This window comes from Diplotaxodon limnothrissa, linkage group LG7 (genome assembly GCF_057381915.1).
Source record: "Diplotaxodon limnothrissa isolate DT_005_m linkage group LG7, D_limnothrissa_male_GT1.1, whole genome shotgun sequence".
Classification (NCBI taxonomy): Eukaryota; Metazoa; Chordata; class Actinopteri; order Cichliformes; family Cichlidae; genus Diplotaxodon; species Diplotaxodon limnothrissa.
The window spans coordinates 53,524,234-53,549,997 of NC_140602.1; positions in this window are offsets into that span (position 1 = coordinate 53,524,234).

The window sequence follows — 25,764 nt, forward strand, 5'->3', positions numbered from 1 at the left end:
ATGGATGCATTTTAAGGAATCCATATGTCATTTAACATGTCATTTTATCTTCTTCTATGAAGTCTTAATTTGGGTGTGTAGGCAAACGGTTATCTAAGGAGTAAATGCCAGACTCGGATTCAAACCACTGGTTAAAATTGTGTGATTGTAAAAATTTCCATTTCACTTTGAGAATAGTTTCTTGTTTGCCTGTATTGAAATATTTAAAGGGAATTGTGATACCAAATTAAGTCACTTTCAAGCAAGAGGCAGCAAGAGGGCATGCTTGCCACCTGTGTTCATGTCTTTTACAGATCAATACTGTTAAGACACAGTGAAAATACAGACACATAGAAAGACATCATCTACAGTAATCAAACATATTAATAGATTTATAGTGTATAATGTGGAAGCTATTAAAAAAAAGCACAAAAAACATGTTTTTTAATTGCGCTTTATAGACAAACCTAAAGAACTAACTCACTGTTTCACTCAATTCAGCAGTCACGAGTTTCTGCCACATTTGGCTGTAATATTGTTTCATAAATCTAATTAAAAAATGTTGTTCATTGGGGGCAAAGCTTGTTTAATTATTAGATGCTGCACAACCCTCTTTGGATAAAAGTCAGGACACTACATAAAATATATATAAAAACAAAAAGCAATCAATTTGAAACTCATTAAAACCCTATATCTTCTACGTAGACAACAAAACACGCATCGAAAGTGAGAACCTTTTGTTTAATTGTATATATTAATTTAAAAAGGTGATGCTGAATTTGATGCCAGCCAATTTTTTAAAAAGTTGAATCTGTGGTGATAAAAGACCAGAAAAGTTGTGTGCTAGGAAAACATCAAATGAAAGAACATTGCAGAAGCTTATCATGCTACAGATAAGGAAGAGTTTACCCTCTTGCTTCCCTTCTCTGGGCTAAGAGATCAATAACTTATTGGTTAATAACAAGTTATGGACAAGGTTAAAAACCCAAATTAAACTATGGCTACTGGGCCATCAGGCAGCAGAGTTATTTTGTAGAAGAAATCCACTTGCACTTGCTCAGGATCACTTCTGAAAAAAGGGAAAGGGAAGGTCTCGCTAACAATACAAAACCAAATTGTGTGCATATTAGAAGAGCATGACTCTGTAGGACAAGAAATGACTGCAGTGAAAAATAGGGCAAGGGGAACGACAAACAGTTGAAATTTTATAGCCAACAATAATAGAAAAAAGTTTGCTATAGATTTGACTGTAGCAAACCTTCTGCTGTGACTAGAACAAAAGTTTCTCACCTACTTTTTGTTTTGGGTTGGATTTTAGCCGGACAGTACGAGCAGTTACAGCCGATTCCAGTGTCCAATCACATTAATCCATGACTCATTTGTGTATTATGGCTCGTATCAGTGTGAGCAGAATCAAAATCTTTTGACCTAGAACTCACTGGATTAATGCTGTAAAAGCAGATGACTGTATATCCACCACAATTAAAATTGATGAGCCCACTGTCTGAATAGGGCTTGCTGACTTTTTATTGATTTCTGCACCACTCACTCATTTCCTATATGCAGTGCAAGCCCCTGATTCTTGTTAGTATTCCCCTCAACATCCCCTTTTAATGCCTTCTCCACAAGAAAACATGCAAGCAGCTCAACAGCCTAAAGAGAAATATTCATATTTTATCATTGCTGGTGAAGGTCACTCCTGTCTATGAATCCACTATTAGCCGTGTCATTGGATATCAGTCTAGATTGAGACCATATTTGCAGACTGCCAATTATAAAGGCTAATATTTTTATTTGCATAAAGCTGGGTTCATTATTCTCATTGAAATGTCAAGTTAGCTGACAGACATGCACACACTTATAATTTTATAGCTGCTGCATAGTAGGGTACACCATATTAATACTACTATGAATAAAAGTCATTTATGTGCTTTAGAGAAAGAACATTTCAAAATTTCAAGATATGGTTAAAATCGTGTCTTGAGCCACTCCTCCCCCTCCTTTTTTTAAAGTTGTCTTAAGCAATAGTTCTCCAGGCTTTCTGAAAGTATTACAAAGCTTTTCTTTGGACATTCCCTGCTTTATCACTCATTTTTAGGAAAGGGAAACAAGGAGAAGAGGCTGCATGGCAAATTACACAAGAACTGTGGAGGGCTGAGTCCAAATTTGAGATTTTTGGTTCAAATCATGAAGGAGGTCAGGAGAGAGGCACAGCAGTGAATTTCTACAGCCATCTGTACATTGCAGCGGAGGCTCTGTCGTGATTTGTGGCTAGATGTTCAGCCAGTTAAACGCAATCCTAGTTAAAATGTATCTATTTTTCATAGGAAAGCATAAAGAAATGTGGGATGGCTCAAGACTTTTGCATTGTAGTGTCCACCAAGCTGATCAGATGCAATATGGGTATCCAATGTTTTTTATAAAATCAACACCTGTTGAGAGAAAAAAAGATAAAGGATTCATTCTCAATGACAAAAACAAAATCAAGACAATCGTAAAGTATGCTAAAATATCTCCACACACAAAACACGTTTTTTTTCTGTAGTGGTTCCCAAAGTCATCTTTGTAGAGGATTCTTTCTGAAAAGACTACTAGAAAAATTGATATAATACTGTTCTCTACCAAAACAAAAAATAAATAGACGTTCTACTTTTGGAAGAGGTGAGAGCAAGCTGATATTTAAGAGTGTTTTTTCAGTAAAAACAGAGGTGTTACTGGTGTTGCACAGCTGTTTGTTTATATTCTCTCTCTCGGTTAGAAGCATTGGAAAAAAAATGTTTTCATCAGCACCCCAGAAGGGATAGTAAGCAAGTGCTATCTCACACAGACACATTCCCTTCATCAGGCATAAATTTAACTATGGTACAAAAACGATTTCTGGTGTGTAAATGAATACCTCCCGTACCTTAGACGCATCTTCGACAGGCGTAACAATTGCTATCAAGCCCCAGAATCACCCTAAAAGACTCTAAATTAACCGAGAACACATTGCTCATTGCTTCATCTCCACATTAAAGGCATCTGCAGCATTTGCAGTAATTTTGTGTGATGAGGTTTTTTTTTGTGTTTGTGTGTGTGCGCGTGGTCTGATTGCTCTCCGGATTAGTTGCGCTGTCTCTGTTTCTAGCTGTTTGTCCCTTCATCGTCATCTGTTTCCTCGAACAGATCAGTGCAGATTGGGTCCAGCCTTAATCTGAGAGGTCCACATTGCTAAGGCAGCTGCTGGCCGACCAAGAGGTTGGCACTGCTGCCACCTTGTAATGACCACAACAGCTGGCGTGGCACAGGCTCGCATCGCAGTGGTCGAAGACAGAAGTGTGCCTCTGCCATCTCATAGCAATGAGTATTACCAAAACTTTTAGTTATACCAGATTTGCTAGGAACGCATTTGCCATTGTGTTGCGCATAAATCTCAACTATATGGTTAACTATTATCATACTTAAAGTACTATTACAGGTACAAATGATACATTTCCTCATTCCCAACTTTCTTTATTTCTCTTGCTTTCATACGGCTCCTCTTCTCTCTTCTTCTCTAGCACAGATTCTCTCTTGGAGTGTGCTGCAGCAGATGCTCACAGGGCTAAAATCTGGATGGATTACAGGGTCTAACAGATGCTTCTACTGTTTCCAATAGCTCCCCCAAATCAAGCAGAACGCAAATATGCATATGTGCACATTCTGGCCGGTATTTATGTTACTAGGGAGTAGTCACTCGAAAGCTGCAAATAGTGGAAACGTCTGTGGCGCTAATGCAATAGTAAAGCCATTTATTGGGGGGAAATTGTTTTACATACAGACTATCAAGTGGTCATGAAACTCCTTATTTCTTTCTCTTTTTTTCCACTGAAGCTTAAAGTCTCATGTGGTGGAAGCTGCTGAATGTGGCGAAAACACAATTGCAAAACTCAGGGCTGATCTTAATACTTTCATCTGGAGCCCCCTTCACCCAGCTCTCTGACAAGTCGGTCCGGCCAAACAATTTGTGAGAATCCTCAGTAATTCTCTGCTCGTCCTCCCTCCCCATCCCTTTCAACTTCTTTTTTCTCCCTCTGACAAAGAGTCACACTGAGGTTTCTACACAGCAAAACGGTTTGTTCGGCTTCTCTTAAAACTCATCTAGACTTCTTTTTTTTTCCTCAGGGAGGATACGCGCTCACAAAACGGCCATTTACTTAAAAAAATACTAATCAGAAACACATAATAGCGATTGCACTTCCATGCATAATTTAAAGATTTGAGGGCACAGGAAATGGCTGAGCATTTTAAAAAAAAGAACACACCAAAACAGAATATCTTATTATACAATGTTTATGTCCTCGTTACAGCCCACTGATAGAGCCACTAAAACAGCAGTTAACAGCTTCTGTTCTCTCAAGGGTATGCAAAACTCGGACTCAATCGGTGATGTACAATAACAATACATAGAAGGCACAGGGTTGGAGCTTCGATTGATTGCATTTTTATGGTAGAAAAACTTTGTGGTTTTGTGGGCAGTGGGGTGCAAATATATGATGATGCTGTGATATTTTGCAATTGTCTCGTATAACCCCCACTTTTGCCATGTTAAAACGCAAAAGAGCACAGAAATCCAACCATCCATCCAGAAATGTCAATACAAAATGATGAAACTTGGAAATGAGAGATAATGTTTACATTGCGTTCTTAAATAAATACTGCACATGTCATGAGCTCGTGCCAAAAAAAAAGCAAAGCAAAGCAAAACAAAACAAAAAAACTTAACCATTGTTTTGGGAAGCAATTTGTAACAGATGGCTGAATGTAATTATTTTAGACAGAAGGAATGAGGGAGGCAAAATACAAACATACACAAGGAAATGAAAATATTGCTTGATGCTGAGATAGAATAGATAGGCCCTTTTTTCCATGTCAACAATATTTATGTATATGAAGATTAAATTAATTGAAATAGAAAATAGTCTAACGCTGAAACAATATAAAAGTAAAGGTGCCATGGTTAGATGGAAGTCATTATATTTCGGCTCTGGCTAAGCCAGGTTGATTTACAACATGCAATCACATCTGATTTTCTTTTTGTTTACCAAATGTGGCCAGTTTATTTCAACCATGTCCTTCTTACTCTGTTTTGGCATATTGCACCTGTATTTTTTCACAATATTTCATGAGGCTTTTGTGTGATCATTTGTGTTCCAATCAGGGTTATAACCAAATGAGTAAAGTTCAGAACTTTTTTCTCTTATTGTGTCATGTTTAAGGTGTAGCACCTGTGCTCGGGCGACCCGCACCAAAGTCTACACTTTTATAGAGACAAAGTCCTATAACTCCGTTACAGTCAACACAACAAATTTTGTGTTGTGTACAAAATTGACTTTATTTTGTATTGCTTTATGTCTTTGGTTGAAGAAACTGTGTATGTATGGAAGATAAGCGTTGTATGAACAACAAAAAATTAATAAATCAAAAGATTTTCCCTTCACTTGACGTTAAAATAGCACAAAGGAAAAAGTTACACGCCCAGTGACTCTGGTCCTACTCTCATTCGTTCCTCATGCCAAAACCAGACAATACAACCAAATCATAACGATCATAACATAATTGAATCCCCATGTCTTTTCAAAGTAAAAGCCTACACAAAAATGACCATGGCCCACACCTGTGTGACTGCACAGCTGGTTACAGCCATGGTTCAAGTTACACTTTTAAGACAGTTCTGATAATGGCAGCGGTTTCAAACATGTAGACATTGTAGATTACTGAACCTAGAATTCAATGTGAAAACCTTCACTTTTTAAGTGGTGAGTGAGGAATGAAATCAAACTGTGCTTTAAAAGTACACTGGCTATAAGTCCATTTATTTAAAAAGACATAAATAAAAGGACGTGTGGTGAAATGAAACGTTTTTGGATTGTGGGCAGCATATTGTGCATTCCAGCATGTTGCTAAAATGCCTGAGGGTTCACGTAATGAACTGTCATAATGTGCGTGCCTGCTCGTTTCCTGTTTTTCTTGTCAAACACATATGAGGTATATTGGAACAAAATCTGTATCTGCAGACAAATCGGTATAATATACATAGCTAGACAGACAGAGTAAGCATCTTATACTGGGTGACATAATGGACTGCTTAAATGAGGGCAATAAGTGATATGGGAAATGCACCTTGATATTTGGTGAAGAAGAAAATGAGGAAAAAATAGTATGAAGTTAGTGAGGATCTCAGGAAAGAGAAACACCTGTTAAGTTTATATGAACAGCTGGTCCAGTGGCAACCTTGGGGAGCGTTGAAGGATACAGGCTTTGTGGGACTGTGTGCAGTTCTCTTGTAAACATCTACAATGTATTCATTAGCGAGTCTCAAAGCACAGAATACAGCCAATAAAAGACATGCATTTGCAGATATTAAAGGTTTTAAGCAGCACACATCCTAGAGTCGTATGCACAGATCTTCCTTTGGCCTCGTTCTCACATCTTCATGTGTGATTTCAATCACAGTCACTGTCTTAAAGCTGGTTATTTGAAAACTCTAAGGAGCTCTTTTATCGCAATTTTATGCCCTCTGTGAAATATGAGTCATTGAACACTAAGTTATGGAGAGGGTCAATTCAATCTTAAGGAAACTGCTAACAGTCAAATCATTTTTTTTCTCTAAAAATATATTTGAAATTATGACCTTTTAGACACTTTAAAGCACATGCTTTGAGGGAGGGCACAAGCACGGTGCATATTTGGAAAGCTAATCAGGTTGTCCTCCTGCCTAAGCTTAAACTCAGACCTATGGTTTGCAGGTTAACAGATCTTGATGTTTTAATCCTGTACATCTAAGGTGCATCGCTCACCATCTGCTTACCATACCACCCCTCAAACCTTGTAGGCATATTAATTTCCTTGTAAATAATTTAATTTGCGCCTTCAAGAAACAGCGACCTTCTATTCATAGTCATGTATCTACATTTTATGCTAGAATAATTTAATTCATTTAATTAAATTTTAATCAATGCCTCTGGAACCCGACTGTTGTTTTCTTTGTTTTATTTTTCTTACATGTTTTTTTGGTTTGCTTATTTTATTTTATGTGCTTTGTAGTAATATAACTACTGGCATCTTTGCAAATTCTGTGACTCATCTGTACTAATTGCACATAGGCGCTGTAATCCTTAAGCATTCTTAACAAACTTCCCCATTGCTATTTGTGTTGCTTTTCTTTCTTCTTTCTTTTTCAGTTTCCGGTGGCATTTCTGTTCATTTTAGTGTTTGCATTTCACGGTGAGTTATTTAAGTCAGTTCCGAAGGCTGTACACTCTAAAAAGTAATTAATGGGATCTTTAGTCATTACTTACATATATATGTTGTTGTGAAATGAAAAATCAAGTTCATAAATACTGTTAGACTTCCTAATTAAAATTTTTATTTTATTGAGTTCGGGTGACACATAAATTATGCCTCTTTACTCAATATATAATCGTGATTTGTCTGAATTTAAAATCTTCTTTTAATCAAAAAACAATATAATTTTAAGTTCTGTCGATGTAAAATACAACTTGATGACGTGTAAACAGCTCATAGTTCCCTTCTTCTACACAAGCGGACATATTCAACAGCACGTGTTCAAGGTTTATCAAGAGCTGTGTTCGTCGCGAACGGTGAGTAATTTTATGCGAAATTACACATATCTGCAGTCGCTCTGGATTTTGTTAGTTTACTTTAAAACAACGACGTAACATACATAACATACATCTTAGCTTGCCCCCGCGTTTGTGTGTTTTAATATACACACAGCAGCTAATTCCGCGATAGCATAAATTGTTGGGCTCTTTTTGGAAAATTTAACACTGACGTTACTCTAATGCAGACCACTGTAATTGTCTTATAATTTTTAAAAGATAGCGGACGTTGTTCGCCCCGGCGCAAACTACTATGCTAACGTAGCTAGCCAAGCTAAGTTGTGTTCACTGTGATTTTATTTTTGAAATGTGAAATTTATTTTTTGAAGGGAAGCATTTTATGTTAGTAATTGTTAAGAAACGCTTCTAAATTTTCGTAACGTTACGGGGTGAAGTTCAACCCCATTGGCTTCTGCGCAGGAAGTGCGGTCGCCATTAGTCCGGTGTGTCTGTTGACCGCTAAGAGCGGTTCTTCACCGGCTGCTCGGCCTATTTTCACAGGTAAAAGACCAGACTTAAGTGCACTGTGCCGCATATGGTAGGCTAGTTAGCTGTCCCTAATTTTTGGGTACTTTCCGTGTTTTGTAGAGACGTAGAGGCGACGTGCATTGGCACTGGCTGTAACATTGATATGCCTCAATAAAGGTTGAAAGTAAGAAAAAAAATCAATAGCGGGCCGCCATCTTGGTTGGGTCCCCATTCGCCACCAGTGCATTTTTTCTACTGAGGAATGTATTCACCCATGGTAAATAAGGAAAATGTTTAAATATTTTTCCAAACAGATAAGGCAAGAAAGGTCAATAATCCCACATATGGTTTCAGTAGTATGCCAGTTTTTGCAACACTAGGGTGCACAAAAATGACCATAGCTGCTGACTCAGCATTGATTCCAATTTGTTTTTGGAGAATGAAATGAAAACAGATCAAGTGGGATTATTGACATTGTAGCTTGTGTATAAAAAAGTTTGGGTTTTTTTTCGTATTTACTGTCAGAAATGATTCTGTCCTGTCATGCCACACCTTATGTTTGCTTTTGTTGATAAAAAAAAAAAAATATATATATATATATATATATATATATATATATATATATATATATATATATATATCATTTTATTTATTTATTTATATATATATATATATATATATCATTTTATTTATTTATTTATTTATTTTTTGAGTTAACACATTCCTCAGTAGAAATACATGCACTGGGGGCGAGTGGAGACCCCTCCAAGATCGCGGTCGTTGGGGATACACGCTCCAACAGACTGGCCCAGTCCATGTCACCTCTATGTATATTTGATCTATGGAAAGCCACGTTAGGCCTTCCAGCACCCAGTGTATTCAGGTCTATGTAGTTTTGAATGTTTGGTTCTAGCTCACACAGCTTTGACAGGTGAAACTTATTCACTGTATTGAAGACTCACAGGTGAAGTTGAAAATACCATCTTTTGTATTTTTGTGCAGGCACAACTTTCTGGTGTTATACACTGTCCTGGCGTTGCAGATCTAGGGGTTCCAGTTAAGACGTGGTCAGCCTTCTAAAGAAAGTGGGAATCTCACCGAAATATTCAGTTACTTTGCTGTGTTTCTTGCCAGGACAAAGGCTCAAACCATCATCTTCTCCTGGTATCAAATACCAAGGGACCTTCTGAAGTAAGCTTTAACAAGTAAGCTTGAATTGAGTAATTCAGAATCATGAAGTATGGATTGGCCTTGCAAAATCTGTAAATTTGCAACCTCCACTAAGGAAGAGCTGATGAAACATTATAGGTTACGCCATATCCCCAGTGTACAGCCTCTGCCATGTCCTTACCTAGATTGTTTTTGTTCATTTAAGTCATGGGGTAGCCAAAAATCACACAGATCAAGGAAACACTCAACTCACTCAACAATGAGAACCTCTGAAATACTCAGTTTCTGTTGCCAGTTCTGTAATGTGGGCACATTTTTCACTGAAAAAGAGTATTTTGAACACCTTCTATTTTTTTCTATCAATCAGGACAACACAGTTGAAAAGCGCAGAGAAATTGCTGTTCGCTGCCTCATAGTCTATCTTGGAGAGAAGGAGGAGGATCTTTTCAAACAATACAGCGCAAGTACTTGAGTTGGTTTTTAATTTTTTGTTTAGTTTTGAATGCATGTCTCTGTTGGGTCTTTGTGTTTTGTTCATTGGATTTTCTGTTCAGGGTTGAGTATTTAAGTCATTCAGTGCCATAGACGTCTTTAGACGTCAAAATGAATCCGAACGCTCAGTGCCATAGACGCCTCTTGAGCTTTTTATTGAATTGAGAAGGTGGTGGAGTTGATTACATGGATAAAATCCCACCAGCGTGACAGTCGGCTCTACTGAGAACGAGTATTGTGGCGCGATTTTTGATCCAGCTCGTCATTTCGAGCTTGAGGTGTCTGCAGCCTGACGTCATGGTTTTTCTAGCGATTCCAGTGAACATGAACCGGATTTATCTGACCAGTATCTCCTGTTAGAAACTTCTGAAGGCAGCAGGGACCAGAATAATGAACGATTTGCTGCATAAAACGCACAGAAATTGTTGATAGACGAACCGATGGCCGGGTGGGGGGTGAACAGACTAAGTCGCGCACTCACTTGTGCGGGAGTAACACACACACACAGACTCTCTGAATCATAAATCAGTCGCTTTTTTCTTATATATTTTTCAAATGTTGAAATTGTCTATAAACAACTATTTTTATACAAAAAATAATCTGCCAAAAGTACATTTTTACAGGTGATTTTTTTACTTCATAGTAGTAAAACATAGTTGAGATGTTGCATGAATCATTGAAACACGAAATATTTACATCAAAGTCACTGATCTGCTAGAAAAACCTATTTACACAAAGCGCTTTTGATCCAGAAACAGGTGTTTTGTCATGAAAGTTTCTCTTTTCTACTGCAGATTTCTAAATAACAGAGGTAGAAACATTTTTTTTTGCTGCTGAAAGAAGAGAGACTCATTTTTGTCATGGTGGTTTCAGAATTCACATAGTCATAGAACAAAATATTCTGTGAGCCTTCAAAATCAGTGAAAAAGCTAAATATCTCTGGCACTGAGGGGAGTATGAAATCTGAGAGTGGCTGGCACTGAATGAGTTAAGGGACATTCCAACCCTAAGTGAAGATATGTCTATTGCCATGTATAAGTGAGAAAAAAGCATTTCAGAATTACAATCTGAAGATGTTTATTGCCATTGTCATTGAACATAATTTGCTGAATAGAAACCTGTTTCCGTGATAAGGTGCAACATAAACACACAGGATAAAAAATTTTGTAGCCAGCGCAGTCATTTTCCTGATCTGGCAGCAGCTTTAGCAGAGCATAAACAATGGAAGTGAATGGCAGGTACTAGCATTTTGTGTGCAAAAGTGATTAAAATCACTCAATAATGATACCAAGTATTCCTGGGGAGCTCAACAATCATGCTGACTGCAAATGAAAAGTATGAATTGACATGAAGGATTTTCAGGAGCCGATTTAGACTTGGGACTACATTACGACAAAGCACTGCTGTAAGCCTCCACATGGTTATAACACAGCAGTTGAAGCCACTGCCGACCAGTGTCTATAAACCAACATGCTATTTGTGCAATATTTCTTCAACAAATCAAAGACCCATCCATTGTTACTGCAGCTTACCATGCTTGTATAGTAGTGGCTGTGTGTGTTTGTTTATGGAAGCTGGAGGCTTTTCCAACTGTTGCGTTATATCCATGCACCATGCAGTGGATGTTTACAGCGGTGTTTGTCGTAACTGCAATGTAGTCTCAAGTCTAAATCAGCTTCTGCAAATCTTCCGTGTTACTTTTGCACTTTTCATTTGCCGTGAACATGATTACTGAGCTCCCAAGAAATATTTGTTTTCATTACTGTTTTCATTTTTGTTAGTCATTTTAATCACTTTTGCACACAACATGCTAGCACCTGCTATTCACTTCCATTGTTTGTGCTCTGCTAAAGCAAATGGATTGCTTCCGGATCAGGAGAATTAGTGTGCTGTTTACAAAAGGCTTGTTTCTCACTTTCTAACTGTGGCAATATGGCAATAGATAAAATTTCACTTAGAAGTGGAATAACCCTTAAAAATGATTTATTAGATTTTCTTTTCAAAGTGGAAAAACAAAACTGTGAAAAACAAGACATTTTTTATTTTAAACGTTGGATTATGGTTTAATTTAGCTTTTAAAAATTACAGAATGACAAAGTAAAATCACTGAAAAACACAAAAGACAACCTGTTTTAGCTTATTTTCCTACCTGTAGTAGTTCATTCCCTTATGCACGTCATCCTGAAGTGCTTGAGCTATGTATTTTATACATCCTAACATTTAATTTCTCCTACAAGGATGAGGAGGAGCTCAACGCAGACCTTGCAATGCAAATCATGAAGATTGCTATCATTGGTGATGGGCCTCCAACCATCATCGTTGAGGGATCCAAGATCCTGGAGAGGATTGATGTTGCCAGATCCTGTGCTTTGATGATGGGAGTAATCTACGCTCTGAACCTTACCTATCCCAAGCAGCTGAAATTTACCTTTGAGGTATTTCAAAAGCTATGCCTTGAGCTTGATGGACAAAAAGCCAGCTCTAAAGTAATGAATCTTTAGTTTGGTATTTTCTAGAGCAGACTTGATAGACCATTCGTGAGTGAGTTTCACAAAAACCTTATTCCTGCATTTCTGGCACTACTTCATTGTGTTTTACTAAATTTTAAAGCGCTGTTCTTAAGTCTTCTGAGTTAATGGTTTGCTGTGTCTTAAATGCTGTTATTTGCACATTTTTAAGGAATGCGTTTAATTTCTTCCATGACCTGTGTTCTGAGGGTATTGGTGTGTTTTAAAGTTTGTGTAATGCCCTCTTTAGCTGGCCTTAATCTTGAGGGTGAAAAGTCAAATATGGAAGAGAATCAAGAATACTTTGTAAGAGTGCTGACAAAGTTGAATGAAAGAAGCTTTGCTCATTTTATGTTTAAATTAGTGCATTTAATGTATAGCAGCCTGTCATCTTTTGTTTTGATTCACTGTCACATGTTAAAGTAAAAAAAAGAGGATTCAAGTAGTAGGTTTTATTACAATTTTAATACACAGTTCCTTAAGTTTCAGCGGGCAATTTGTGTTCTAGGAAACTGAAGCCCACAAATCTTGCACTTCGCATGCACGTTAAAGAATTGTGATGTTTGTTATTGTAATTAAATGGGTCTAACTCATTTGAATACATCTGTCTGAATTTCTATTCTTTCTGAGCACCAGGTACGAGTCCGTTAGCTGATGTCCAGGTATTTGGCATCACATCTGCCGCATTCAAACAAATACACACAACATCCATTTCTTTTTTCTGAAGGTCATGACACAAGCGCACACACAGCCCATGTTAAGGCTGACGTTCGTTTGGGGAAAAAAGTGATCGACAAGTTTCTAAGGTCTTAGAACCTTGACTTCTTTGTGGGCAGGCACCACCATGCATGAGCCTGCCTACGCGGTAGTCATGGTTATAAGACACAGCCAAATGATCAAGGTTGTATTTTGGAGCGAATTAGCCTGCTGGGAAACAGGTAAATACCCTTATAGAATCTCCTGTGGGACCAAAAAATTACTACACTGTAACCAAAATATCATATTTGACCAACATAAATACTATTTATGCCGACAGTTAAGTTCATTTTAATTATAAATGTGTTTTATTTTGATCAAAAAGTTACTTCACCATACATAAATATAATCTTGGATCAACTTAAATTCCTGTGTATTTGTTGACAATTATTAAGTTCATGTTACTCAGAATGTGTTTTTTTTTTTGTGGCCAAAAAGTAACTTCACTATACATAAAATTCACGTTGGATCAACTTAAATTTTTGTGTTCTAGTCGAAAATTATTAAGTTAATTTTACTTAAGAATGTTTTTAATTGTGGCCAAAAAAGCTACTTCACCATACTCAAAAATATTGCTTTGAATTAATGTTATTCTGCCAGAAGTTGGCTTAACTCAAAAATTCTAGTGGAAAACGTTAACATGTTTTTTTTATTTGAACCAATGTTTTACTTATTAGAGTGTAAGTGCTTGTATATGCATAATGAAACCCTATATTTATAGTATCCCCGCTGCATACAAATATGTATCACAACATGTAGATCTAAAGCAAACAGGCAGAGTAAGTCTGCTATAAAGGCTGCTCTTCATTCCCCTGTGGAGGTTCAATCAGGTGTGACTCACGGTGAATAGGCTTGGAGGACAAATGGAATTCATAGTGAGCCGTCATGCTGACAAGCTTGTCATCTTCCTCCCCTATAATTGTCTTTCCGTGTCTCAGCAGGTCAGCAGAGATACGGCTGAAATCTGTAGTGTTGCATTTATGTCTCCCTGTCAAGTCCAAGGAAGGCTCTAAATAAGGGATTTTTATCATGTCTTTAGATCCTCTTTTGTCTTCAGATGCAAAAATTTATTGTGATTGTCAAGATTCACGGGTTCATGAGGATCACTGCTTGGTGCCAAACTTCACTCTTGTTAAAATGCATTCCTACCCCCTGTTGTTTTATTTTGAAACTTGAATTAATGGCTGTCTTGGCCATTTGGGATCAGCAAAACTGGGATGTAAACAGCGTTGACATATTACCCCCACATTTGTTATTAAATACTTGCCTTTCTTTTTGATATGTGTCAAAGGAAGTCCCATAGTTCATCCAATATCCAACGTAATAGCAGCATTTATCCTCCTTTCTTTTTCTGTTTAGCTGCTAAATACTCCACCATGTTCTCCGGTATGCCACTAACAGTGCTAGAAGTCAAAACATGGGATGTAATAAAAAAAAGACCTGAAGTAGTAGAGCTTGTGTTTGCAACTGTTATTTGAGCCACTAAATATGTTTAAAATTTATTAGGGTAGATGAAAGAATAAAAATTTCTTGGCAACGCTTGAGTAGCATTCTTTTCTCCAGTTGGTAACCTTATGAAAAGTTAATCCGAAAGCATGTGCTCAAGATCTTTTTATGTGTGAACTTGGCCAGGGTGAATTTGTATCAAAAGGGCTGGAACTGGCTGCCAAATTCAAGTGAAAGCTAAAAGCATGAAGACCTTTCAAAGCTGAGCGGAGCCACCCCTGTGTAAGACCTTGTCTGTGAGCAGCATTGTGAATTGTGCTAAAAGCTTCAGTTGCAAAACAGAGTCAACTGGTTTTTCTTTTGTTTTGTTTTTTTTTTTCCTGTATGTAATAATCAATAACAAGCTTCCCTTCCCTTGTGTCTATCCTTGACAGAATTATTAAATAAATAATAATATGTTGTAATATGAATTATAAATATGTTTTAACATATAAATATGTATGCACACACACATGCATTAATAAATCCTGCTTCACCAACATCTGATGTGATCTAATTATTAAGCTCAGCGACATCTGAGCCTGTATGGTGTTTGCTATGTGTTACCTGTTCTGACATAGACTTGGGTAGCATTGGCTGGGAACCCTTACTGGACATGTGTCCTTACAAGGGCTTGAACCAATAATCTAGTGTTTCGAAGACAGTAAAGTGGCCACTACTACAGCAGGTGTGTCCACTAGTGCCTAGAAAAGGCTGGCACAAAGGCTTTGATCATGGCAACACAAGAAATAATAATAATAATAACACATTTTATTTGAGGGCGCTTTTCAGAAACCCAAGGTCACCTTACATTTGCAGGCTGTGCAATTCCTGTCCTATCAATTGCAGTAGACTCCTCCCTTTATGGATTTGGGTCTTTATTATTATTATTATTATTATTATTATTATTATTATTAAAAGTAGAGTTTGACATAATATGTGTAAAATCTGAATGCATTCCTGCCCTCTTCATCTGCTTTGTTCTTAACACATTTTTTGTGTCACTTATGAAATTTGGTGGTGCATCAGAGCTGGACTGTAACACAACTGGTGCATTTCATCGTGTCTGTTTGTAAACATAAAAGCTCAAAAGGTTTTAAATGAATGATGCAAAGGTGTACAGTGGAGTCATGTTAACAAAAACATTAAAATTTGGCTTACATGCACCAAGATCTTCAAGGTCATCTTTATTTATCAAAAATTGACAAAAAAAAGGCTCAGAACTTGAAATGATTCTCATAAGTGAGGTGTGTAATGTGAACATACAGAATGTAAGATATAAAGATTTTAAACTTTGTATATGCTTTGTATGAAGCTTGTATGACCTCTGATATCCTTCGAGGTCAACAGATATGAAGGCCAGACTTATAATAATGCTGTATAGAGTTATTTAAAACGATGTTACTTACTGCCATTGTTTGTATTGACAACATATAGACATATAGGGAATGATATTTTGAGATTTTTACACAGTACTTTGAACCTCTGAACTTTGAACCTACTTTCAAAGTTAAAAAAGGTCATACTTCCATTAAAAGTATTCAGTCTTTAAAACTATCCTTAAAAATTCTACTGCCTTTGTGTGTATTGGCAACAGTTTGGAAATGATACGGATGTGGGGATTCTAAATATCAAATTGTAGTTTGAATCCAAAACACATTTGATCTCTGATCTAACGTTTTCATTTCACATCTGCATTTCTTTCAAGTTTACCCTAAAACATGTTATTTTTACTGCACTACAAACATCTTAAAATTAATTTGAAAAGAAGAAAGAACAAATGTATATATACAAATTACAATACTATTCCCTTAAAAGTAAATACTGCACAGAGAGGGAGCTGCCTTAGCGAAGGTTTGCACTATCTGAGTGCTACTTGAAAGTGAACTATGCAGTACAGAATAGAAAACACCTTACACAAGATGATTCATACACCAGTTGAAAACAGAAAATCCTAGTGGGTAAGTGTAAGTATAAGCACCACAGGGGTGCATCAATAACCAGGTTAAATAAATAAGCGGAATATTTTTTTCTCCTTTTACGGAAAATAAAAGAGTGTTCTGGTGCTGTTGTACTGACCTTTATTTAATTCAACTTGGATCTTCTTTTTTCTGTTTATAAACTTTTTTCTGAAATAGGGCATGTTAGAAAAAAGTTTGAGAACCATGCACTGGGGAGTTTCTGGAAAGGAAACAGAGATGTTGTCTAATTAAGAGTACAAGATATTAGTGTGAGTGAGAGAACCTTTGTATCCATCCAGAAAGGACTGAGAGATTTGCCAGCATGACTGACAGCTGTTGATGGTCCTGATTTGAGGATGACTAAGTAGGGTAGTTCAGAGTGATAGTTCAGATTGTAAGTGTTAACTTACAATGAGATGTAAGTCGTAATAGGTCAAACCCTAACTGTAACCCAAAGGCGTCTGTTTTTTATGTTCACAAGCATGTTCACACAAGTAATAATAATAATGATAGTAATAATGATAATAATGATAATAATAATATTATTAATAATAATAATAATGAGTCCTGTGGTAGTCAGGCGAGCAGGTGGAACAGACAGAAGGGAAGCTGAAGAAGAGCGAAGTGTACGAGGAGGTGTGTATGTATGGAGAAGATCAGATAAATATGCAGGAGCAAGATTATGAAGCACTTTAAAAGTAAGAAGCAGGATTTTGAAATTGACATGGAGGTGAATTGGAAGCAAGTGGGCTTTTTAAGAACAGGTGTTATATGTTCAGTGGATCTAGTTCTGGATATAATACGTGCAGCTATATTTTGAACTAATTGCAATTTATGAAGGGATTTATGAGGTAGACCATAGAGAAGAGAATGACAGTAATCTAAACAGGATGTGACAAGAGCATTGACAAGTATGGCGGTACTGTTTGGAGCGAGTGAAGGACAAAGGCAGTTAATATTATGAAGATGAAAATAGGAAGACTGAGTGATATTATTTATATGTGCTATCGAGGATGACACCAAGACTCTTAACCTGAGGGGAGGGCATGACAACAGAGTTATCAATGGATAGTGAAAAACGTCTAGTTGGAACTTTAGTCAGTTTTGATTTGGTGCCTATTAAAATAATTTTTGTTTTATTGCCATTAATTGCGATTTATTATTAAGAAAGTGAGTAAACCAGACCTTGATTTCACTTAAACAGTCAGAATGAGTGTGGGTGGGAGAGTAGCTGTGAGTTTGGAAGATAAGTAGATCTGGGTGTCTGTATAGCAGTGAAACTGGATGTTATGTTTTCTGAAAATGTTACCTAGGGGTAGGAGATAGATGATAAAAAGTAAAGGACCCAGGACAGAGCCTTGGGGTACACCGGAATTAACTGGAGTGGATTGTGATCTGTGAGTGAGTAACTAAACAAACGGCCAGAGAGATGCAAAGTAAGGCGAGTGCCAAACCATTGACGTTAATAGATGCTAATCTATGAAGAAGCATGCGGTGGGAGATAGTATCAGTGATAGATAGGTGATGAGTCCAGAGTCAGCTGCAAGCAGAAGATCATTTGTGATTTCTACGAGAGCTGTTTCTGTAGTATGAAATGAATGGAAGCCAGACTGAAACTGGTCGTAAATGTTATTTCCAGTGAGGTGTCTATGAACCTGTGCAGCCACTATCTTTTCCAGAATTTTGGCTTGGAAAGGCAAATTTGAAATTGGCCTGAAGTTATTTAGATTGGAAGAGTCTGAACCTTCTTTTTCAATATTGGAGTTATTATTGCAGTTTTAAGAGAAGATGGAACAGAACCAGATATAAGACAGGAGTGTATGATATTAACAACCAATGAGCCAAGAGAGGGGAGTGAAGTTTAACAAAATTAGTTGGCAGTGGATCAAGTTTACACGATGATGACTTTAACTTAGTAATTATGGAAGATAGCTGAATAATTGTAGGTAATCCAAATTTGGATGACAGTTGTGTAGGAGAAAAAAATGCAGTTAGAACAATTGACCATATCACAAGTAGAAGGCAATTGTTTAGCATGATAAATAGCTTCTTTATAGTGCTGCATATGACTGAGATACATGTCCTTATGAATAGTAAGTCCTGTTTTCCTGAACAGACGTTCCGGGCGGCATCCAATAGCTTTAAGTTGGCGAAGTTCAAATGAATACAATGGGGCTGAACGAGAGAAGGAAAAGTAATCTTCCAAATGACATGCATCAAAAACTACTCATGTTTTTCATTATTTTTAAGTCAGGTTTGATCTCCAAATGCTACAATTAGTGTCATCACCTATGACAAGTAGGACTTAAGGGTTTAAATTACAATAAAAAAAAAGACCTTCTCACAATCACAAAATGTCAATGTTCTGTCAACTTTTCTCATAAGAATCAGATTTCAACACTTTTAGGAAAGTACTTGCAGGAATAAGTGACTACTGCTATTTGTGATTTATTGAATAACCCCCTCATCGCCTTCCAACTTTTAAAAGCCATATATGACTGAGGTGCATAGTATTAAATTTAAACTGCTTTATTCTTTAACTGCATTACATAAAAGTTAAATACCATATATAATTCTGCCTAATATGAGTCAAATATCTCCATCTTAACAATTTGTACCTCTGGGTGTCATTGTTAGGGTCGAGTCTATTATAAACCTCGCTAAAGACTTAGGTGCACAAAAGTCTTTAATCTTCTAATGAAAAGGTCGGTAACATTACACTGACCACTTCCCCACTGTCTGGCCGTGGGTGCTTTTAACCTCTCTCTCTTCTTCTCACCTCTTAGTTTTTCCTCTTTTTTCCCCCTCTGCTTTCTGAGGTTTTTCCTCACTGCCAGTCTGCAGCTCGCTCAGATGTTACCCCCTTTGTACCTTTCTATAGAGCTGTGTTCATATGATGGCTTGTGATCTTATGATGAAATGAATCCTAAATGTCTTCACTCTACAGAAGCCTGGGATGCCTCTCTATCTGTCGCTCAGTCTCTTTCTCTCTCATTGGATAGTGTGTTTATGTGTGTGTGTGTGTGTGTGTGTGTGTGTGTCTATGTATTGGGGGGAATGATAATGGCTCACAGCTGTGCATCATCAACGTACGATCATTGCCTCTGCAATCTCTGTTAGAATAGATGCCCAACCTGACAAGTCTTGACAAGGCTTTTCTAATTTCAGCTACATATTGTTGCTGTCAGGTTTCTGAGCTGCTGTTTTACAGGCCATTTAACGTTGCATTATGTGAAGATGCTATCTTTCCCTGACTTCAAGAACATAGGTGAAATTGTGAATTATGTTCAGGCATAAATAGTATTCTAGGTATTCTCAACACATGCAAAAAACGAGAGAGAGAGATGCTTAAAACAGCTTAAAACTAATGCCAACAATTGTGGTATGGGAAATATTCCTTAAATGTCTTCCAATCGAGATTAAATTACACATAACATCGATCTTACATACCATAAAACTACAAGGTAACAAGAAATTTCTTTCAGTATTTGTAAATACCATATACGCTGATACCTTTCAGGAAAAGAAAAACATAACATTAAACACAGGTTACTGTAAAATTGGCTTCTGTTGAGTCAGACCTAAAAACTTAACTCTTCTGAAAATCATTTTGCTTGATGTCCCATTGTCTCATTTAGAAAACAGTCAACACACTGTAAGGGCATAAAAATGTTTTAGTGACCACCTGGATTAGGGAAAGTTTTACGCAGGCAGACTCACGAGAATTTATGACTTCCACCAACCATTCTTCACCTTTGTGGTCTTGAAATGTTAAACATACAGAAGCTGGATTTCTACAACCAAGTGGTGCAAGGAGCAGAGGAAATCTAACAGAGGTTTTTGGGGGTTTTTTTTATCTTGTCAAAGTCCAGGAAAGACAAGCAGCTGAATTCATGGTACATTGGTGAGCACATTTGTTTCAAAGAATTGTATTTTATAGAGACAGACCTACAGTACGGTAATAATTTTACTTTAAGAAACAATTACATTGACATTATAAGGGAAATACTAAAAAAACAGTACATGGTGGGGCGACCGTGGCTCAGGGGGTTGGGAAGCATATCTGTAACCAGAAGGTCGCCAGTTCGATCCCTGGGCTCTCTGTCCTGGTCGTTGTGTCCTTGGGCAAGACACTTTACCCTACCGCCTACTGGTGTTGGCCAGAGGGGCCGATGGCGCGAAATGGCAGCCTCGCTTCTGTCAGTCTGCCCCAGGGCAGCTGTGGCTACAACCGTAGCTGCCTCCACCAGTGTATGAATGCGAGAGTAAATGAATAGTGGCATTGTAAAGCGCTTTGGGTGCCTTGAAAAGCGCTATATAAATCCAATCCATTATTATGGTAAAATGTTAATTTTAGGCCAAGTACTGTAATATTTTGACAAAATGTTGTTAGAGCGTAAATAGCATGCACAACGAAAAGCAGTGTTCATGCTGGTAAATCTAGCTGGCACCTGTCCATATGTTTTTGGATAGTGATACTTTTGCTAGATGCACCACCACAGTCTCTTGGTTTAACTGCACTTGTATGCAAACTTTTTATGTAAATATTCTCTTTTCTCATAAAATTTACAACTAAATAGAATCAGCAGTCCAACACAAACCATGAATGTTGTGTAATATGAGAAACAAAACACTACAATGCCAAACTTTGTAATGATCTGGTTAATGGCCTTCAATGAAACCATCATGAACTACAAAGTCAAAAGTTATTTCACTGTCCTGTATATACATACAAAATATGACTTCAATGTCTTCTGGAGGCAGAGGTTAGCACTGTAGTTACTGTAAAAGAAAACTACTGCTATAATAAATTGGTGTAAAAATACAGTAAATGTACACTTTCCCCTACAGACAGTCATTTCCTTCTGGTTGGATTCAAAGAGCGAGGTCAGACTGAGGTTATCATCATTTTTCTTACATATTGATCAGTATATGCTGCTGGGAAATTAGAGGTCAAAAGGTGTCTAAGAAAAACAAAGGTAAATACTAAACATGACAAAATGTGGAGAGAATGTTCCTCCACACCCAAAAGCCCTCCGAGGGATTAGTTAACCAGTGTAAATTACGGTAAAACTTGTGAAATGACATGGGCTCTGAGACCAATTAGGTTCAAGGCCTCCAGGCATCGGTGAATATATGGCTGCTGCACCTCCTGAGAGCATGTTTCAGGTCAGAGAAAAACAACATAGAAAACAAGCACAAACACATGACCACACAGAGGGAAGAAATGTTTTCTAACCCAATCTTTTATACATTATGCATGATTGTAATGAGGTGAAGTGATTTAGTGGCTCTCCAGTGTGTCACGTTTTTCATCCATATGTGACCATTACTTTTTTTTTTCCTTGTGTAGGTCCATGTATTATTTTACAAAGAAACTGTATTATTAATTCATCCTTAGAATCCTTCACAGCCTGTGATATTGATCATGGAATAAGAGGTCCAATTGCTTGTTCAAGCACATTTCAGTACCATCAAGGGGACTTGAGGAGATTCCTTCTTTTGAAATGTTGTATTACATTACAACATTTGTTGTCAGGAGAAATACAAATACAGGCTATAACAAATTGCATAAAAGCACATTCAAAGTATTAAAGCAAGCTGAAACATCTTTGCCCTCTACATGCAATTTCAGAATGCTGCATTCAGAACAGATGATGGTCTATTTGTTAGCAGCTACCTCACTCACTCACTTTTTAGCAACACACTTCAGAAACTGCTGTCACTCGATCGTGTTGCTGGATCGTGACTCAAACAGTTGGCAGTTCGTCTTGTAACCGGAAGGTTGCCGGTTCGAGCCCTGGCTCGGACAGTCTCGGTCGTTGTTTTCCTTCACCAAGACACTTCACCTACCGCCTACTGGTGATGGCCAGAGGGGCCGATGGCGCGATATGGCAGCCTCGCTTCTGTCAGTCTGCCCCAGGGCCTCCACCAGTGTGTGAATGTGAGAGTGAATGACTAGTGGAATTGTAAAGCGCTTTGAGGGCCCCAAAAAGTGCTATATAAATGCAATCCATTATTATTATTATTATTATTACCTATTACAACTACAAGTATTGACATAAAAGTCTTTTTTTAAGTATATATAACTGGGTCATACACAGTTATAAAATATCAGGGAAGATTTTAAAGAAAATGAAATTATGTGTATAACCTACTATTAAAAGATTAATGCCTGCACTAGGAGCTACATGACTGTGAATTAAGTACACTGAGACAGGAGAGACTGAAAGCGATTATAAGATAAGAAGCTAGAGCCTTTCAAATCATCCAGGTAGCTAATGCTTAAAATATGCTTTATAACTGATTCACACTATGTGAAAGTCTGACAACAACCTGCATTAGCCATATACCATCTTTTCAGTTGGTTTTTAAAATATATCTCGGGACACTGGACAGTGGATCATAAGTGGGCGGCTAAAACACACCTGTTTCTGTACTATTACGATATATTACTGTACTATTACAATTTAATTAAAGTGTATCACCTCTGCTAAAGGTCAAACGGCTTGTTATTCTGTGATTCATCCAACACTGCATTTATTTGGCAATGGCTTACAAAGAAAAGTATTTTCATAATTAACATACATATACAGTGCAGTAAAAAGTATTTGCCCCATTCCTGATTTCTTACTTTTTTACATATTTTTCACACTTCATATTTCAGACCATCAAACATATACAAAATGCAGTTTTTGAATGATGATTTCATGTATTATGAGAAAAGAATAACATACAAATCTGCTTGGTCCTGTGTGGAAAAAGCATTTGGCTTCAGGACGACTTGCTGTAAGTATTGGAACCATGAATTCTGCTCTCTACCAGAAAATCCTGAAGAAGAATGTCCAGCCATCAGATTGTGCCATGAGGGTCAAGCACACTTAGATTATGCAGAATGCAACTATGATCTTAAACACACCACCAACACCATCTCTGAATGGCAAAAGAAAAAGAAAATGAAGGTTTCGGAGTTGCCGGACTTAAATCTCATTCACATGCTTTTGTATGACCTTAAACATTCTGTTCATGCTTGAATACCCTCCAATGTGGATGAATTAAACAGTCTAACTTTCACAGACGTTCATACTCTGACTCATTGGAGAACAAGGTCCCAAGGGTGGCACAACCAGTTATTAGGCTCAGGAAGCAATGACTCTTTTTCACAGGGACAGGTAGATTTGGATAGTTTTTTTTTGTCTTTAAGAAATGAAATCCTCATTTAAAAACTGCATTTTGTACTTGGGGTATATTTTCCTTGTATTTGACACATAAAGTGTTTACACTACCAAAAATCTGGGGACAAATGCACAGACAAATGAGACATTTCAAAATCAAATGTTAACATTATTAAAGTGGCAATTGACAACTTAACCTTACCCCTCCCCTCGTGGCACTGTTTTGAAGGCTGGATTGCTTCTGTTTTAACATACTCACTAATATAAGCACGAGGTGATAAGCAAACAATGTTTCCACTTTCTATTTTTTGTCAGAACATTTTGCTAATCTTAAACGTTTCTTGCCAACTCAGTGTGACCTTTTGTTTAGTTCAAAAACTAACTGCAGAGAGAAAATGCCCACCTGTGCTTCCTCTGTTTTCTGTTGCCGGGTATAATCCTGTGTTAACCATTTTAGCTACCTGATCTATTTATCAATGTCTAAGAAAAAGAAAGAAAGAAAGAGAAACCCTTTTTTCCACTGGTTACACAGTCAAGCTTTCATTTTTTCATATCTGTGAGAGCATTTCAAAATTATGGCAAAAACAAAAAGGAATAAAAGAAGAACAACTCATTAACCAGTATCTTTCATCTCCCAGTGGAGGATCCAACCATTGTCATTTTGTGGGAATTATGATTAGACGTGATAGGAGTCATACAATCTATCTGCTTAATCAATATGCATCATACATGACTCTGATGTCACATCATTAGAAAACAATGTCTGGTGTTCCTTTCACATGAGAAGACAAAAGGTTTTCTCATGCTTTATATTAATTTGATGCTCAAAACACAGCATTTCAGGTTTCATACAGTATGTTTTCTCTTGATCTTATTTGTATTGTGTAATTGTCACTAAGCTCTGCATTAACATTGTGTTTTTGTGTTTGCATTTATCCTGAACTCTTTATTCACTCTCAGACAGTAGTTCTTTGAAAATGTGATTAGATGCAAGTAGAACTCATCAATCCATGAAGATAAGACAGCTGCCCTAGAGCTGTGGGTTACAGCCAAATGAATCAGTCTGTGGTGGAAAACAGCACCAAGTAAGTCAACCCACTACCCATTTCTCCTTTGCCAGCTGAGAATGAGTCATCTGATACTGATGCTTCTCTATCCCCAGCTAAATCTTTCTTGTACAGCCACTGGACAGAGATCCTCAAATGACTCAGTCAGAATTCGAGCAGGTATATTTGAAACCCTCTATTCTGTAATGTCTGTCTGTAAACCACACAGTGGAAGTCATGTCCATATTGGAGCACCCCACACATTGCGATTTATAGCCAGTGTCTACTCTGAGAGCCAGCGTTGGCCTCCAGGGGGCACTAAGCAAAAACTTCTGGCATACTAAAGGGTTCCTACATGACCCATAAGCCATGTAAATTTTGCATGGCTTATGGATCTGACAACATAGTGGTCCCACTGCACTCCTTTGTGATCAATATTAATTGTGTTATTGTAAAGTTACCAATGAGCCAGTGAGGAGTGCCACCTGTATATTGTCTGGACCCCTGTGCAAAGGTGCCCATTGATGTTCATCAAATATAGTAAATAGTTATAATTAACTCTCACAGTTGCCTGCCTCAAAGTGACCAAACGCAGCCCCAGAGATGACAAAAGACAAGGAAGACAAACAGACGGACAGAGATATGCACTACAAGCTAGAATGCAAGATAACCTGATTACTTTCACCACACTCCACACTCGTATTGTCGTTTTCTCTTTCCTTTCTTGACCAGATCTTTTGTGGGGCATTTAGGCTGTGGATTATTCCTCATGATTTTATGGACTTTTCCTGTGCTGTTCCAAGACTGTTCTGCTGTGAATTAGCTATCCCATTCAGGTATAAGCAGAGATGGGCAGTAACGCGTTACTGTAATCCAATTACCTTTTTCAAGTAACAACTAAAGTAAGGGATTACTATTGCAAAAAAGTAATTAGATTACTGTTACTTTCACGTAAGCACGCTGCGTTACTAAACCAAGATTTTGTGAGTGTCTCATGACAATGACGTAAGCGCGTGGCAGAGACAGACGTGTGTAGATCAACAATGGATGATATGGAGTGTGGGAGAGAGTACGACCATGCA